We start from the raw sequence: 19,063 nt of genomic DNA, 5'->3' as shown, positions 1-19,063 counted from the left end.
GTGGGAGACCTGGGTTTGATCCCCGGGTTGGGAAGATCCCCTGGAGAAGGGCATGACAACCCACTCCAGTATTCTTGCCTGGAGAATCCCCATGGACAGAGGATCCTGGTGGGCTACAGTCCATGGGGTCACAAAGAGTCAGACACAACTGAGCGACTAAGCACACAGCACAGAGGAAGATCAGTGACAGCACAGATTATACACACGGGTAAATCTAATTAATTAACATGCAAGCCGTGTGCTAAGTTGTTTCAGTCTTCTCTGACTCTTTGCAACCCTGTGGACTGTAGCCCACCAGGGTCCTTTGCCCATGGGATTCTCCAGGCAAGAATACTGGAGTGGGTTGCCTGCCCTTCTCCAAGGGGTCTTCCCAACCCAGGGATCCCACATCTCTTTTGTCTCCTGCATTGGCAGCGGGTTCCTTTCCACTATCGCCACCTGGTGGATATAGTGTTATATTCACAGGCCCCACACATGCCCCTCCATAGTGCCTATCAAGTGACCAGTAGAGCATAAGACACACACTCTTAAGTCTGGAGATCAGTTCTAGGCTTGCCTCAAACAAGATGTTAAGTCATTTTCCAACAATTAAATATGTAATTCCACCAGCTGTGTGCCCTATAATTTAGTTCAATTTTGTATCCTGCAACTTTACCAAATTTGTTGATGAGTTCTAGCAGATTTTTGGTCCTGTCTTTAGAATTCTGTGAGTAGTATCATGTCATCTGCAAACAGTGATAGTTTTAAATATTCTTTTCCAAACTGAGTTCCTTTATTTCTTTTTCTTCTCTGATTGCTGTGGCTAGGACTTCCAAGAATATGTTGAATAATAGTGGTGAGGGTAGACACACTTGTCTTGTTCCTGATCTTAGCAGAAATGCTTTCAGCTTTTCAACTGTGAGTATGATGTTAGCTGCAGGGCTGTCATATATGGCCTTTGTTATGTTGAGGTATGTTCCCTCTATGTGGAATCATAGAGGGAATAACAAACTAGTGAATATAACAAAAAAGAAGCATATTCACGGATACAGAGAACAAACTAGGTTACAGTGGGGGATGGGGAGGGGCAATATAAGGATAGAGGATTAAGACGTACAAACTGTTAGGTATAAAATAAGCCACAAGAATATATTTTACAATGTGGGGAATAGTCAATATTTTATAACTATAAATGGAGTGTTTGTGTGAATCCTGAGTCACTCAGTTGTATATAACTTTTTGTGGGCCCATGGACTGTAGTCCACAAATAAATGGACTATAACCTTTAAAATTTGTGACTCATAACATTGTAAACCTGTAACTTATATAATACTCTCCATCAACTATACTTCAATAAAAAAAAAAAGAAAAAGAAAAAAAACTTTTATATGGCCCTGTGTAAACTACTAATAGATAGCTAACAGGAAGCTGCCGTACGGCACAGGGAGCTCAGCTCAGAGCCCTGTGATGACTTGGAGGGGTGGATGGGGCTGGAGTGGGAGGGAGAGGATATACATATACATATGGCTGAGTCACACTGCTGTGCAGCAGAAACTAACACAATATTACAAAGCAATTATACTCCAATAAAAATAAAGAAATTCCACTTGTTTCTCCCCTTCTCATCTTTTGTTTTATATTTTTTACTTTTTAGGGGAGTTTAAGTTATGATTTAGTCCACTGCTTACAGAATAATGAGCGGGATTACAAGAATTCTGGAGCACCCTTAGGTACCCTTGATTATAGAGTCTTTGGAACTTTTTTTTAAAAGCACCCAAATTCTCCTCTGGATGCACTAGATGTGCATGGTCTACTGGAATAATCCAGTCAGGAAGGTGTGGCAATATTTATGGTTGTTTGGGCACTGGTAGGATTAAGAGTATCTTTCGAATAGAGAGTAGAGGGAGAAGAGTATATGCCAACACTAGTCTCACCATGAAAGGTGGCTGGTGTGTTGTTCTTATTTATAACTGATGCTGGCCCTTCTCTTGACGTGTGCCCAGTCGTGTCCAACTCTTTGCAACCTCATGGACTGTAGCCCACAGACTCCTCTGTCCATGGGATTCTCTAGGCAAGAATACTGGAGTGGGTTGTCATGCCCTTCTCTGGGTATCTTCCTGACCCAGGGATCAAACCCGCATCTCTGGAGTCTCCTGCACTGGCAGGCATTTACCACTAGCACTGTCTGGGAAGACCAAACACTTAGGAATAGGAGTTAAACGGGGGCTGTTTTCAGATATTGGCTAGCAAAAGCAATTCAGGATACAGTCCAATTTGAGAGTAACTAGGCAAGTCCTGATTACTTGAAAGGAGCTCTTAAAAAAGGATTTTTATCTTCTAAAAGTAACATTTTTATTCATCCATCTTCAGGCAACAGTGTGCTTTTGAGTCACCTTAGAGGATAAAAATGAAGCTTGATTGTACCAAGCATCTAGAAGCTTGAAAGGGGTTCACTGGTCCCAAGAATTGAGTCCAGCCAATTCTGTTGTGCTGAATGGATGGGTAGAAATGACACCTGAATGTCCTGGATGGAGTGTGGTTCCACTGATGGTTCCACATCAGTGCTTGTGCTTGATGTATCAATAAAATGATTAAAGAGTGAGGATTATTTACCTGAGGCTGATTGTTTAATAAATCTGCAAGCACAGACTATACACCATTTTTCAGAGTTTATATATTTGACCAATTATAAGGGCCAGCTGGACCATATGAAGAGCAAAGGTGAATTGGGAGGCCTTTATCTAACTCTCATATTTTAGAATCACAGAGATCTTAGCTCCAAGGGAGCTGAGACATTTCCTCGCTGGACTCATCCCCATGCTTCTCTTCCTTTACTTCCAGCTCTCTTTTCAACCCACAAACTAAGCAAAGAACACCATACCTTTCTGAAAACCATAACTTCCTCTCACTTCTTTGATCATTACTTTACTCAACACTCTTAAAATTAGGTCACTTACCCTCTTGATGTTGTACAAGTGAAATAGCAAAAGAAATGGGATGGCAATTGCTTCAACTTGAATGTACAAAAATGCTTAGTCAGTATTATTAAATAATTTTGCAGGAAAATTGGAAATAACATCCATGTCCCCTAAAAAGATGACAGAGAGTTAAATATATTGGCACGGAATGATGGCTACAATAAATTAAGTAAAAAATTCAAGACCAAACAGTACACTGATGAATAATATTCATAAGTGTGTGTTTACTGATACCTATAAATAAAATAATATTTTTTGTTTTCTTAACAATTATTAATGTGCCATGAACTCTTCTAAAGATCAAGATTTTGATGGGAGACACAGTTCCTACCCATGGGTGCTCACAGTCTGCTGGGGAGGTAAACGTTGTTATTGTTCAGTCACTCAATCGTGTCCAGCTCTTTGTGACACCACGGACTTCAGCACATCAGGCTTCCCTGTCCCTCACCATCTCCTGAAGTTTGCTCAAACTCACGTCCATTGAGTCGGTGATGCCACCCAATCATCTCATCCTCTGTCGTCCCCTTCTCCTCCTGCCCTCAATCTTTCCCAGCATCAGGGTCTTTTCCAATGAGTCAGCTCTTCCCATCAGGTGGCCAAAGTACTGGAGATTCAGCTTCAGCATCGGTCCTTCCAATGAAGATTCAAGATTGATTTCCTTTAGGATTAACTGTTTTGATCTCCTTGCAGTCCGAGGGAGTCTCAAGAATTTTCTCCAACAACACAGTTCAAAAGCATCAGTTCTTTGATGCTCAGCCTTCTTTATGGTCCAGCTCTCACATCCATACATGATTTCTGGAAAAACCATAACTTTGATTATATGGACCTTTGTCAGACCTTAGATGAGCATTAAGCAGATAATAATATAATAAAAACTGTATGTGTGTGAAGTATATATGCATACAAGTGAGTGTGTATATTTATATAAGGAAAAAAAGGCTAAAATCACATTTAAAACCAACAGGTATTACCCGTGAATTATCTTTTATTTCTTTATTTTCAGCATGCTATAAATCTTCAATTACCATCTCTTTCTTTTGTAATTAGAAAAGAAATTAATTGGATTTACTGTTTCTTATTTAGTTTCCTCAGGTCTACATCAGGCTACCTTTAGATTTAGTGATCAGCTCTCTTCTGTCTTCCCTTGAGATAAAAAACCATTGTTGTCTATTTCCTGACTTTAGGAGAAGGCAATGGCACCCCACTCCAGTACTCTTGCCTGGAAAATCCCACGGATGTAGGAGCCTGGTAAGCTGCAGTCCATGGGGTCGCTAGGGGTTGGACATGACTGAGCAACTTCACTTTCACACATTGGAGAAGGAACTGGCAACCCACTCCAGTGTTCTTGCCTGGAGAACCCCAGGGACAGGGGAGCCTGGTGTGCTGCTGTCTCTGGGGTCGCACAGAGTCGGACACGACTGAAACGACTTAGCAGCAGCAGCAGAATGCGTAAGAGTGTACTGCTTTGACACTTGTGAAAGTAACAGCAATAAGAAGTAATTGAGAAAAAAACAGTCAGGCATACATCATTTTCTGAGAGACATGGATGGCTATCCAAGGCAGGGGAACAAAGAGACCCAACTTCTCCTCAGGGCCCAAGGGAGCTTACACTTACTTGTACTTGGCAATGCGTTTTTAGCAACCCTCTGCTAAAGCTGAAGCATCAATTACATGGCATTTTTAAAGATTTATTTATCTGTTTATTTACTTATTTCCATTTTGGCTGTGCTGGGTCTACGTTGCTGCACATGGACTCTCTCCAGTGCAGTGAGTGGGGTGGGGTGCTGGTACTCTAGTAGCGATGCAAGGCATCTCACTGCTGTGGCTTTTCTTGTTGTGGAGCACAGGCTCTAGGCTGCGGGGGCTTCAGTAGTTGTGGTGCATGGGCTTAGTTGCTCCATGGCATGTGGGATATTCCTGGACCAGGGATCGAACCCATGTGCCCTGCACTGGCAGGAAGATTCTTAACCACTAGACCACCAGGGAAGCTCCCATAATATCTTAATATGAAAGTCTTAGAAAGACTATTATTTCTGATGAGACTTATTTCTTACAAAGAATTGCAGATAAATAACTTGCAAAATATTTTATGCTTTGTTATTTATAATATATTTTCGCATTTTACAACTGTTTCCAGTACTTTTAGTAGTTCTTATGAAATGAGAGTGAAGGTTCTGCCATCTCTTCTGACATTCAGAGAACCTCTGATGAGACCACAGAACTCTACCTCACTAAAGGCTCAAAAAGTAACAGGGACTTGACCGCCAAGAGATTTGGAAAATGACCTGGTCAATGTCCACCATAAAACATTCCAAAGGCTTACTGTGAAGCATCAAAGTTCATTTAAAAAGTTGCTTACATATATTTTTTTGTAAATGGTACACACTCATGTTTATAAAGAACATTGTCCAAAAAAGGAAAAGAATAAAGTTTGAAAATATCCCCCAAATTCCATAAGTGTTAATGTGGTGAGCATATTTCTCTATATATCTATCCGTGCACAGGGATGTATTGATATAGTACTATATAAATAGCATTATTTGCTTCTTTTTTTTTTAAGCAAAAATGAAAGAGGGCATATAAAGCTTAAAAATAAAGACAACTCAATTTGGGAGGTGAAGATCATGAGATGCCTCATGAAGGGAACTTTGGGTCCCAATGATGCCCCACTCTTTGAACTGGGTGCTGAGTAAAAGACTGTGATCATTTTGCAAAAATGTGAGCTGTACATTTCTGATTTACATACTTTTTTAGTTTGCATCTTATACTTGAGTGAAAATTTTTTACATAAAACTTCCTGACTAAAGTAAATCAATACTCCAAGCAAATGAAAGAGAAGGCAAAGGAGAGGAAACATATATAATCCTAGAACCAATTAAGTCTATTTTCATGCTTTAATTTCAGTCTTTAATTTTCAGTATCTTACAAATGTATCTGTTATTTGTTAATGCTCTTTAACACAAAGAGCATTAATATTTCTTAACAGGAAATTCTAAGTCCTAGAAAGAGTAAATGGTCTTCATGTTTTTCAATGTATTAAACATAAGTTACATAGTTTTATAAAGAATCTTCATGGTAAGTGAACATAAATTGGGGAAATCTTTAGGTGTACCAACATATTACAATATAGCCTGTGCTGGCTATGACAGAACCCCTTAGCCAATGAGCCATACTTTCTATGAACTGATTAATCAACCAGTGTCCGTCAGAAACATTAAAGTCATATAGATACAGCATAACAGTTAGTTTAAAAGTAAGATTTATTAATTATATACAGTTGTAATTTTCCTTTGCCCTCTATCTTATCCATTTCTTTTTCTTTTAATTTTATTTTATTTTTAAACTTTACAATATTGGTTCTGCCATATATCGAAATGAATCCACCACAGGCATACATGTGTTCCCCATCCTGAACCCTCCTCCCTCCTCCCTCCCCGTACCATCCCTCTGGGTATCCATTTCATAAAACATTTCTATACATGTTCTGGGGCTTCCCAGGTGGCACAACTGGTAAAGAACCAGCCTGCCAATGGAGGACACATGAGAAAAGCAAGTTCAATTCCTGAGTTGGGAAGGTCCCAGGGAGGAGGGCATGGCAACCCACTCCAGTATTCTTGCCTAGAGAACCCCATGGACAGAGGAGCCTAGTGGGCTACAGTCCATAGGGTCACAAAGAGTTGGACACAACTGAAGCAACTTAGCACAGCACAGCATCAGATCAGATCAGATCAGTCGCTCAGTCGTGTGCAACTCTTTGCGACCCCATGAATCGCAGCACGCCAGGCCTCCCTGTCCATCACCAACTCCCAGAGTTCACTCAGACTCACATCCATCGAGTCAGTGATGCCATCCAGCCATCTCATCCTCTGTCGTCCCCTTCTCCTCCTGCCCCCAATCCCTCCCAGCATCAGAGTCTTTTCCAATGAGTCAACTCTTCGCATGAGGTGGCCAAAGTATTGGAGTTTCAGCTTTAGCATCATTCCTTCCAAAGAAATCCCAGGGCTGATCTCCTTCAGAATGGACTGGTTGGATCTCCTTGCAGTCCAAGGGACTCTCAAGAGTCTTCTCCAACACCACAGTTCAAAAGCATCAATTCTTCGGCACTCAGCCTTCTTCACAGTTCAACTCTCACATCCATACATGACCACAGGAAAAACCATAGCCTTGACTAGATGAACCTTTGTTGGCAAAGTAAGACAGGAAGTAAAAGATGGGTAACAAGGGATACTCGTGAATGAGGAGTACTGGAGCAAGAAATGAAAGGGAGGAGAGACCAAACTTGGATTATCGTAAGCTCCACTGGAAGTTTAAGGGAGTTAGTTATTCCTGTGCCCACATTTATAGCAGGGCATTTAAAGTTGCGTTAAAGGCTAAACTATACCATTTTTCCTGCAATCCTCTGAACAGCTCCTCAGAGACTTTGTCCATCTTAAACTATTTAATTTCTAGGTTATGCAGCTAATTGGTGTCTTTATTCTAGGTCTCCCATCTATCACATTGATTTTACAATCAACATTAGGCTTAACCAGCAACAACTTAAATGGTATTCCATCCATCATCCCATACAAACTTGCTCTTGTGTCTTCTCACCCAATGGGACTTATGCAGCATCCATCATGAATCGTCTGTACCCAGGAGACTGATCAATAGCATGAAAATTTGAACTGAGCTCATATTTTGCTTATTTTCAGCTTTGCAGTTCCTTTAGCTATCAAGTGTAACTCACAGAAGACAACAGACAAATGAATGAGAGACTATTCATCTTCATTACACTATTGATATGTGCAATTTATAATTTTTAATGCTCTTGACACCATCTTCAAGGAGAAACTCAAAGCCAACCATTGCATTCAATTACCTAAAACTTGTCAGCACAGAATCCTTTTCAGTCAGCATCATACCCATCCTAATTAATAAAATCATTTAGATATTTATATGTTTTTTTTTCAAGGCATTTTATATCCTCTCATCCTCCACATCTTTCCATTCGTTTTATCAATGTGGCTACCAGTTATCAATTATCAAGAAAAGAACACTGTAGCTATTAGTCATTTAGAGTTATATCCAATCTGTTCTCTTCATGTCACTTTCAAACTTCTAGAATCTGTGAACATATGAATGTAGGTGTAGATAATCTCTGATCCTCTGAAGCCAACTTCTCTTAAGGGACATAATCAAAATACCACTTTATACTGTCAGCCTCCATGTTCTTTCCAGAACACAATGCATTGTCGCTCACTTCTAAACACCTTATTGGACTTTGGGTAACAGACTATAGGAATTACCTATTATATATTTGACTCTCAGACTTTTTCTTCCTTGATACATGCCTTTATTCATTCAACAAGGCACAGAACCTACTACGTACAAAGTACTATGTCAGGTAAAGTAGGAATTGCAGCCAGTGGACTTTTATTCACTTTTCTTGAGCCACCTGCTTCAAGTGTGAGGGTCTTTGCTTTTCTTTTTCATACTTCACACCTAATCAGTGGCCAGTGTATATGAAGTTTTATTTCACATTATCTTCTTTTTTTTCCACTTTCTTCCCACCACCCTATTTTAAATCCTTACCATCCTGTACCTGCTGTTGCTGCTGCTGCTGCTAAATCGCTTCAGTCGTGTCTGACTCTGTGCAACCCCATAGATGGCGGCCTACCAGGCTCCCCTGTCCCTGGGATTCTCCAGGCAAGAACGCTGGAGTGGGTTGCCATTTTCTTCTCCAACGCATGAAAATGAAAAGTGAAACTGAAGTCGCTCAGTTGTGTCCAACTCTTAGCGACCCCATGGACTGCAGCCCACCAGGCTCCTCCTCCCATGGGATTTTCCAGGCAAGAGTACTGGAGTGGGATGCCATCGCCTTCTCTGATCCTGTACCTAGATCATTTCAAAAGCTTCCTCCCAATCTGTCTCTCTGCAAGGTCTCCAACCTAATCAAACACCTTACTTATTCTAGAAACAGTGTGTTACAGCAACATATTAATGTAATTATTACAATGATGCAATAGAGGTTAAGAATCATTACTTGCTTTTTGTAGATAACAACATTAACTGTTAAAGAGTTTTTGTTTTTGCTTTAAGTCCCAAATCACATAACTAATGCATGACTAACACAGAAATTTAATTCTAGGTCTGAATACATCTAAACCCTCTTTCTGTAACATCAGACTAACTCCCAGTTTAAGGGAATTGTTTAGGGGAAATCAGCCAGAATGGGAAGAAAAGGTATGAATTATGCTGGCATGAAAAGAACAGGAAACCAAACAAGTGACATGGAGAAGGAAGAACAGACCTGTACATGGGACCAGATGGGCTATGAAGAAGAAAGAAATGTCCAAGATTTTTTGGTAGTTTTAGACAGTGGGTCATTGGAGGTTTGGCCTGGCTTTGCTTCCTCTATGTCTTGGAAAGCTGTATGATGAGATGGTTTAAGAAGCAAGGGCCTGAATTTGTTCCCAATCTGGCACTACCCCTTACTAGCTGTATGCCCTTAGGAATGCGCTTAACTTCTCTGTGCCTTATGTCAATACAATGGGGATAATAATAAACCTGCTTAAAAGGAAGGTTGAGGATTTTTCAAATTTATTTTTAATTGAAGGATAATTTCTTTACAATATTGGTTTGATTTCTCCCATACATTAACATGAATTAGCCATAGGTATATCTACGTCCCCTCCCTCCTGAACCTCTCTCCCACCTCCCACCCTTTCCTCCCCCTCTAGGTTGTTACAGAGCCCCAGTTTGAGTTCCCTGAGTCATATGGCAGATTTCCATTGGCTACCTATTTTACACATGTAATGTACATGCTTCTATGCTACTTTCCCCACTCATCTCACCCTCTGCTTCCCCACCTCTGTCCTTGTTCATAAGTCTTTCTCTATATCTGTGTCTCCATTGCTGCCCTGCAAATAGGTTCATCAGTACCGAGGCTGAGGATTATTAAAGTGCTTACAACACTTGGAACCCAGCACATATGTCCTCAATATTTATAAAATATTATTTATATCCATGCATTTCTTTTTCTTTCAAATAACTTAACATTTATATAGAATGGATTCAGTTATTTGCATTTCCTTTAAGTTTGTAAATAAAGCCAAAAAAAGCAATGAGAGGTCACAGCCCAAGCCAGGCTGACTTATTTGGTATAACATCTAGCAAGCCCTGACATGCTCCGGATTCTAATGAGGTCAAGGAGACGGTTTTTCATAATGTCTTTTCTCTTGGATAAGTGAGAGAACTGATCACATTTGCATGATGAGAAACAAGACTGGCTTCCTTTTCATCATAGAAGGGATTTAGTGAAAATCCAACCTATAGATTCACTCTTCTTATAATCAAAGACTGGTTTTTCAACCCACAGTTCTCTGCACAGAGCTCTCACTAAAACGAAAGGTGAACTATGGTTCCCTTTGCAAAAGCTGGCCAGTTAGGACACCTTCCCTACAAAAGTGTTACCATATCAGTGTTTGCAGTTAAGAAGAGTTCAGTTAGACCCAAGCATTTATTTGAATATACAGTGGGGTAATTTTTCCAACTCTCCAAATAATAACTAATCAACATAGCCAGAGGATGGCCTGGATGCAAACATGCCAACAATCTGCAGTCACTCTCTTGGTTCCCACCGTCCCTTCCCCCTACTCCATAGGGAAGTTCGCTCCTTTGGAGGTCTTTATACTTTCATCAGGTTGTGCTACTGCATTTAAGTGATTGGAGCCCCTGACTGGCTCCTTGTCTTCTCCCTAAATACTGTACACAACCATCACCATGCTTGCGTGTATGCTCATGCTTAAGACCTGTTGGCAAGGGACTCTTGGCAAGGGACTCTATCCGCATTTCAGCCCCGTTCTTTTTAATCCTTAAAGGAATGTTCCCAGGCTAATTAAAGAGAAAAACAGAATTATTATGCCCCAAGAATTCAGGCAAAACATTCCCAAGCACTAAGAAGCCCTAATGAATCCTCGTGCTGGACATGCTGATTCTCAGCCATCCTGCTGGTTTAGGAGAAATGGGGTGAGTCTCTGCGAAGTTCTCTTCACTGTATAGGAAAGCTTCTAAAATGGATGAGATGATAAAAGGTACTCTTCACTGTATAGGAAAGCTTCTAAAATGGATGAGATGATAAAAGGTACCAGGTGTTAACTAAGGAAGGGAAAATCTGACCCTCATCTTTGCTGCTTTATTTCTGTGGTCGGTTTGCTTATGAGTAAGTGAGCTAGGACAGATGATAAGGCCAGGAAGAGAAAGGAAATATTCTTACAAATCCAGCTTCCAGTTTCCCCTCTTCTGAATTGTTAGAAAAGCAGACTTACTTCTAAAAATTCCCACATTCCTTTCATCAGCACTTTCTTCATTCATCTGGATTATAAACGGAATAATCATTTCCCACACATCAGCTGTGCAGTCAAATAAGTGTATTTCAGGCATTCTCTCTATATAGTAATAGGTTTTATTTTCTCCCAAATGTTATATAATCATATTATTACCAATGTCCTTCATCTCATAATCCCTTAAAGAAAAGTTTAGTGGCTTCTGTGTTACAGCAGCTCTTCCCCTAATATTGAGGGCAATGGAGAAGCAGCAGTTGGAGAAGGCACATGGACAGCAGAGACCCGAATTAAGCACAGAGTCATTCCCACGGTGACTTCTAACGCCAAGTCCAAAGACCTCATTTCCATTTCGGTGTCCCTAACCCCAGCAACATTTGCTCTGCTAGAGTGAATCAAACAAACTTCTTCCAAACAAAGTCATAGAACACTTCCTTTTAAACGTGGGCTCCTGTTGCCGCTGCCTGCATATGCTAGCTTTAAAATGAAAACAACATCTCTTAGAAGTTTGCTCTAGTAACGTTTAATGTGCAAATGCCTCCAATCAACAGTGAAGCTCACAGAACTGAGGCGACTCACTAGTCAGAAAAGAAAGCTGCTTCAGTACGAATGGGTTTGAACCCTCATATGGAAATATCAAGACAATGGGCAATTATTTCTATGAAGGAGTCTCCTGGAAATTACAACGACATTCAGAAGAAGAGTCCACTTCAGACACTGTATTCATCAGGGCTGCGTCTCAGGTCACCGCGGGGTCTGTCTTTGCCTGGCAGAGCAGCCCTCATTAATTACAAGGCAGCACTACTCCTGACACAAAAGAAATTATTTTTCAAAAATCAGTGTGCTGCTGGCAAAGGTGTTCCTGCCCTTCCACTGAAAAACCGACAGCTCCCCAAAGCTCAAGGGACTGTCAGTCATTCTCAGGTTACCAACAGCCATTTTCACCAGCACATGCTAAATATTCTTTCCCAGGTAGCAGACCAGGTCTGCCAAAAGCTCCGGAGTTTCTTACCATTGCGATCCGATCTTCCCTCCCTTCGGACTCCGGCTGCCAGGAGCTGTTGCTGGTCCGCTGCTCCTCCAGCCACCAGATCCTCTGGAGGCTGAGAATGTCTCATGTGGTGCGAATGTATCGCCACCGATTATATTTCAGTCCCTCAATTGCTAGCCTTGATGCTTTGGAAATCAGCCAAACCAAGCGCAAAGAGAAAGGGCTGCAGCTTGCAATTTCAGAACTTTCCCTAGAATGTGCTCTTAAAAACATGGGCCCCTCATTTAGCATTTGAACAAATACCCAGGGCTTGCTACATTCAGTTGCACTTCTCTCGTTTTCCTTTTAAACTGACTTGGGTTTTGTTGCTAGTGGAAGGAAATTACAGCAAGATACTCAAAGCTGACCCAGGGGATGCAGACCTGGTGCAGACTTCCACATGCTTCAAACCTGACAAGAAAAGGCTGCTATTCCAATCAGAGATGAGAATCCTGCCGAGATGGGGAGGAAGGCAGAGGGACAGTGCTGGCGAGCTGTCTAGGTTGACAGCATTTTGATAACTGGCGGGAGTCTGCACAATGCTCTGGGGAACAACCATGGGACCCAAGTTGGCTCTAAATCATTTGGTACAAGATTGTTCAATCCAAAGAGGCAGAAAGCAAATTTCTATCAAAGGACTCTATGGAACACAGCCTTATCTTGAAGGATGAACTAGAAGTTCTTTAAGGGCAGAAGTTCTTCAAAGAGTCTGCTAAGACCCTTTAAATCTACTGGGTTACTCAATCATATTAAATTATTTGTTGTTGTTTAGTCACAAAGTTGTGTCTGGCTCTTTTGCAACCCCATGGACTGTAGCCCACCAGACTCATCTGTCCATGGGATTTCCCAGGCAAGAATACTGGAGTGGGTTGCCATTTTCTTCTCCAGGGGATCTTCCCAACCCAGGGATCGAACCTGCATCACCTCCACTGGAAGGCAGATTCTGAGCCATCAGAGAAGCCCCATTAAACTATTAGGATCTTGCTTTTCCTACATTTGACAATGTTTTAAATTCTTAAAAATTTTATTTCAGAAGGATTTACTCAGACAACTAGCACACAGCACAGGCAAGACCTCAACTGAAGCTCAGGCCAGAACTCTTTAAAATAACAGTACAAAAAAAAATAATAACAAAATAAAATAATAGTACACAGGAGTCAACACATCTATCAGCTGCCAAACTGTTTACCTGCCTTTGTTTCCCCCACTTACTGTGAACTCCTGCAGGTAGCGTCCATGTTTGTTTTGTTCACTACTTTATCCCTAGTATGGCCTCTACTCCACTGTAGGATATTAATTGGCTGAATTAATTAACTTTCCATAATCACTGGAGATGATTGTTGGCAGAGCCCCACAAATTGGTAAAATTCCCTTTGCTTGGAGCCTCATGTGTTGGAGGCTTGGGTTGGGTTCTTTTCATGGCTTCTTTTCCTCTCACCAGAAAGGTTCGTACACCCTAATATGGTCAGGCTTAGAAAGGGCAGGAAAAACTTCCAGCAGAGTTAAATACTTGTTCTAAAGAAAATGCAATTCAAGGAATATAATTCATGCTGATGGCCAAGGGTTCTGATTTGTTCAAGGAGTCCACGGCCTTTATCAAGCCTGACAGCATCAAGAAGAAGTTGTGCATCAAGAGTTCAAGAGAGCTATTCACAACTTCCTTCCCTGTAGGCAACAGTCATTTAGAACAGAAGAGGAGACATGGTAAGTAGGCGAGGCACCCAGGTGAAACAACAGAGCCCACTCCAGGGGCCAAGATGTAGCTCGATCCCTGTATACAGTAGTTCTAGATACTTACTGAATTCATACAAACGGTTAAAGTACTGCTCTGGAGCTCTGGAATGTCAGACACATCCTCAAACAGAGAGAAGCCAATGCTGCCTAACTGGAGACTCAGCTCATGACTCCATCTCTAGGTCCTCTTCCCAGGAGACTCCACCAAACTGCTCCCACCATTCTCCGCTCTCTGCCCAATTACATTGTCCTCAGATGGAGTGAGGTGGTGACATCAACTGCAGAGTGGCCAGTGAAAGAGTCCTTGCTGTCCTATTTCCAAGTCTTTGTCTTTGTAAACAACAGAAGCCTCCTACTCCGGCATTAATGAAGTATCTCCCTTTTCTTCTTGTTCTTCGAGGTACAGTGTCATTCCTTTCTTCATCAAGAAGACTCCTCTGATGGCTACAACATATAGCAATTTCTCTGCCCCATTCCTGGCATTCACTTTTGTCCCAACCATTTAATATACTGTCTTCTGACACTTCTTGGACATCATTGTTTTTATTTTTTATTTTTAGGTATATCTTATCATTTAACCAGACAGTAAAGATGTATTCCTGTACAAAATTTGTGAATGGCATCCCACTGACTAGAAGATGAAACTAAAAGTACTCAGCATGGCATTTAACGTCTTTCATGAATGGGCCCCTTATAAGTTTCCTTCCCCACCACACCCTGCAAGTATAGTCTGCTTTAGTCACAGGAAAAAGAAAAATGTAAGTGAAAGTTGCTCAGTTGTGTCCGACTTTCTGTAGCCTGTGTCCATGGACTGTAGCCTGCCAGGCTCCTCTATCCATGGAATTCTCCAGGCAAGAATACTGGAGTGGGTAAGTTGTTCCCTCTCCAGGGGATCTTCCTGATCCAAGGATCAGAACCCAGGTCTCTTGCATCGCAGATGAATTCTTTACCATCTGAGCCACTAGAGAAGCCCGAGAATACTGGAGCGGGTAGCCTATCCCTTCTCCAGGGGATCTTCCCGAACCAGCAATCGAATCGGGGTCTCCTGCATTGCAGGCAGATTCTTTACCAGCTGAGCCACACTCCATTCTCTTCTCTCAAATCTTTATGCTCACTCATGCTTCCAGGCTTTTCCGCATACCAGGTCCACACAGGAGCTTGTCCTCCGCTGGGTCTGCACTTTTTGTACCATCTCTTTTGTTTCTCCTGAAAGAACTCAACAGTCAGGTGAAGGCTGGAGGTCTATTAAACATTGATGTGGACTGCCGCCCCCACTCCGTTATGTTTGTGGCAGACCCAGGCACAAATCAAACTAGATTAAGAATCAGTGATTCGCCTGCAGTGAGTGTATTGGCATTATTTTTCCCTAAGAAAAATGGATTTTTTTTTCCTCAAACAAATTACCATTTGGCAGAAACCACAAGAGAATATGAAGAAGGATTTCTGAATAATTGTCTCCCTGTTGACTGAATCAGGTTTTTATTGACATTAAGAGTCGTTTGGACACTTGTGCTAATCAAAGTTGTTAGACTTCTCAGCTTGGTGTTGTCAGAATGAAATGAATCACTGAAATACAGCTACCTCACTGATGTACAGTCCCAGACAACATCAGCAAAAATGTCAGAAATTTCTGGAGAGTTAGAAGAAGAAAGGAATTGACATTTTTCTTTAAAAAAAATACTGTAATTTGTATATTTTTATTTAAAAGTGTAAACATTCAAAAAGCCAGTCTTTTTGTCTTGAACCACCCCATCCTCCCACAAACCTCCCCTAACAGCTAGAGTATTCACGTACAGCAATAAAAGAGTTTCAGACCCAGGGGCAAAAGGTCCACTGGAGAGCTTCCCCCACCTTCTTTGACCCTGAAAGAGTTCAAGCAAAGAGAAACTCTTTTCCAAATATGTACAAATAGTATTTCATGTTTTCTTACAGAGCAAATCCATTTGATCCATCTAGTGTAACATTTATTGCACCTTTAAAAGACACGTAAAATGTATTTGAGAAGCCCAACAAGACATTATTATCTCCTTCCAGACAATGCTCATTTATTCATTTACTCAGTACTTTTAAATATTGGCCCTGCATTAATAAAAAGTTTGCTTGGCATTCCAAGACAGTAGCCAGTAGAGACTGGGTGCATCATACAGCTGCTGCAACACTCTTTCCCCGCCATCACAATACAGGGCGCCCCTGTGGGCGAGAATGCAGAGGGAAGGAAACAGCAGACTCCTAATTATTCCACAGCAGCAGTTACACCTGCCAACCCTCTCAAAAGAACCAAAGGAAAAGTTTGGAATCTTCTTCAGTATTTTTGCAGTAAGCACCTTTGTCACAAGCACTTTTCTGCACAGTTAACTGGCCTTGGACAATTTTGCCATGAAAGGTCTACAGTCTTGTTTCAACTGGTTGAAATGTTAGCCTTTCTTCCAGTTATTGATGGCTTCAATGATCCGATGGATGATGATGATCTGCCCCAAGAACTGGTTTCTTATTTTGAAACACGCTACACTGGAGGAGAAAGAAGCTGAGAGCCTCGAAGGCATAGAGTTGAACTCACATTTTCCACCTAACCTAATTCTAATTTGGTAGAATTATCTACCAAAACATATGTGACAATATGCCAAGAACAAACAAATAATGGAGAGGTATTCACAAAACAATACAAAACTCAGTTAAAAATATGCATCCTAGTGTTTGGAGACTGATCTCTCTCTTAACGAAGGAAGAAATTTTAGCAAAACAGAAAAAAGTGTGATATGAAGAGACAAATCAACAGGCCAAAAAAAAATGTATAATATCTTAGGAACAAAAGACTCCTGAAAAAAGTGCTTAGGTACAAGTCACAAAATAAAATCGATTATTCACAAAGTACTGGCCTCAATCTACACACATTTTAAATGTATTCAAATATTTTGTATTTTGCAATAGTCTTTTTAATTTTGTTATTCATTTCTTGTATTTCATTAGGTCTTTTTTAACGTCCTTCTTTTTGCTTTTCATTATTTTATTCTTTACTGCAAAACTGCCTTACTGCTGATTAGCTATGCAATGAAAATGTCCATGGCAGAGATGATTATTGTGAAAGTGCCTAGAACAGTTGGGAACCACTTTCGCTGTTTCTCCCATCTCCAAGTTTAACCCAAGTCCCATCCTCCTATATTGCCTTGATGTTTTACTCTGTTACTGAATGCGTTTAGCCTCACCTACCCAGTTTCCCTGGTGGCTCTGTGGTAAAGAATCCGCCTACCAATGCAGGATATGATGCAGGATACGTGGGTTGGATTCCTGGGTCAGGAAGATTCCCTGGAGGAGGAAATGGCAACCCACTCCAGCATTCATGCCTGGGAAATCCCACGGACAGAGGAGTCTGGTGGGCTACAGGCCATGGGGTCACAAAGAGTTGGGCATGACTTGGTGACTGAACAACAAAAAGAACAACCCATCCTTGCATAGCCCCGAATCTGCAGCCAATTCAGGCAGTATGCCTAAGGAAAGCTCAACACGAACCAGTGATTATACAATCCTATAGAAATAATTGCATGGGCAAGATGGTGCTTTCAAATTTAATCTCAAGCAAACCCACTCATCTAAGAATCATACAGCACTTGGGATGCCTTTCAGTTTCTAATAGTGTTTCAAAGGTTTCTGTTTCAATAGACCGAAATTGATGTTGGCAGAGGAGAATTAGGTCAAGGCGCTGAGAAAAAGAAACCATCACATCCTAAAACCACCCAAAGATTGCCAAATACTTATATTATGAAAACAGTTACATAGGAAAAAGCATACTTCATCAGTAAAATATTTACATTAATGTCAATTATGGTATTACTTATGAAATATAAAATCATACAAGATAATTTCTAACCATGAAAAGTGGATACAGTAAGGAGAAAATTAAAGGGACAGCAATAAAGTGTGAGTGCCCTCGGGGAGGGTAGCAACAATCATATGTCAGAATCCTTTGCAGGGTATAAACTATCTAGTAGAAGGCATGAAGCCTGTTTCCTAGACAATTCTGAATTATAGAGACAACTGGCTGGAGGCTTTACAGTCCTATTTCTTTTCTTCATCTGTCACAGGTTATATTCCTGTTCTCCCTTTTAACCACAGGAGGGAGCCACAGCATAATAAGGGCAGTGTTCTCCAGTTTTCCCTGAGTGGTAATATAAAATCATTTTTCATTACCACATGTCAGTTACAACATGGCATAAATCAGCTGTCCCCAGCATTTTGGGCACCAGGGGACCAGTTTCATGGAGGACAATAATTCCATGGACCAGGAGTGGGGATGGTTTGGGATGACTCAAGCACACGACATTTATTTCTATTCCCAGGTGGCTCAGTGGTAAAGAATCCCCCCGCCAATGCAGGACATGTGGGTTCAATCCCTGGGTCAAGAACATGGCCTAGAGTAGGAAATGGCAACCCACTCCAGTATTCTTGCCTGGGAAATCCCATGAACAGAGGAACCTGGAGGGCTACAGTCAGCGGGGGCATGGAGTCAGACACAACTGAGCATGCACGCATGCACTGACTTATTTCTATTGTTATTACATTGTTATATATCATGAAATAATTACACAACTCCCCATAATGCACAATCAGTGGGTGCCCTGAGCTTTTTTTCCTGCAACTAGATGACTCCTTCTGTGGTGATGGGAGACAGTGACACCTGAAGTGTGATGCTTATGTCCAGTCTACTCTGTAATTTCGTTTTGGTTGCTGTCACTGCAGGAAAAAACCCTTCACAAAGTTAGGATGTTGGAAGTGGAAGTAGGCTTTTCAGTGCTTTTGTGGTAATCCCCAAATATTAGGCCTTGACTTTAATCCAGAACATATGGAAGTCTGAAGTTGTTTCAAACATATTTTGAAGGCCACCATCATTTGCAGTTTCAAACAGTTGATTCTCTTCTAGCATGGACAAAGTCAGTTCACCTGGCCTATTCACAAATGGGTCGTGGATCCATTCCTTCCCATTCTGGGGGTCTTTTGTGGTAGAGGAGTAATGCTCTTTCGAAAAC

The 19,063-nt window shown here is 41.2% G+C and overlaps 1 protein-coding gene across 1 annotated transcript in view; it reads right to left on the bottom strand.

Moving 5' to 3' along the window:
* PLD5 (phospholipase D family member 5) overlaps positions 1 to 19,063 on the bottom strand; it is a 419,990-nt gene that overhangs the window by 295,581 nt on the left and 105,346 nt on the right. The gene's annotated exons all lie outside the window — the stretch shown is intronic.

Source organism: Bos indicus x Bos taurus, chromosome 16 (genome assembly GCF_003369695.1).
Source record: "Bos indicus x Bos taurus breed Angus x Brahman F1 hybrid chromosome 16, Bos_hybrid_MaternalHap_v2.0, whole genome shotgun sequence".
NCBI classification, from domain to species: domain Eukaryota; kingdom Metazoa; phylum Chordata; class Mammalia; order Artiodactyla; family Bovidae; genus Bos; species Bos indicus x Bos taurus.
This window is presented reverse-complemented; position numbering and strand designations above follow the sequence as displayed.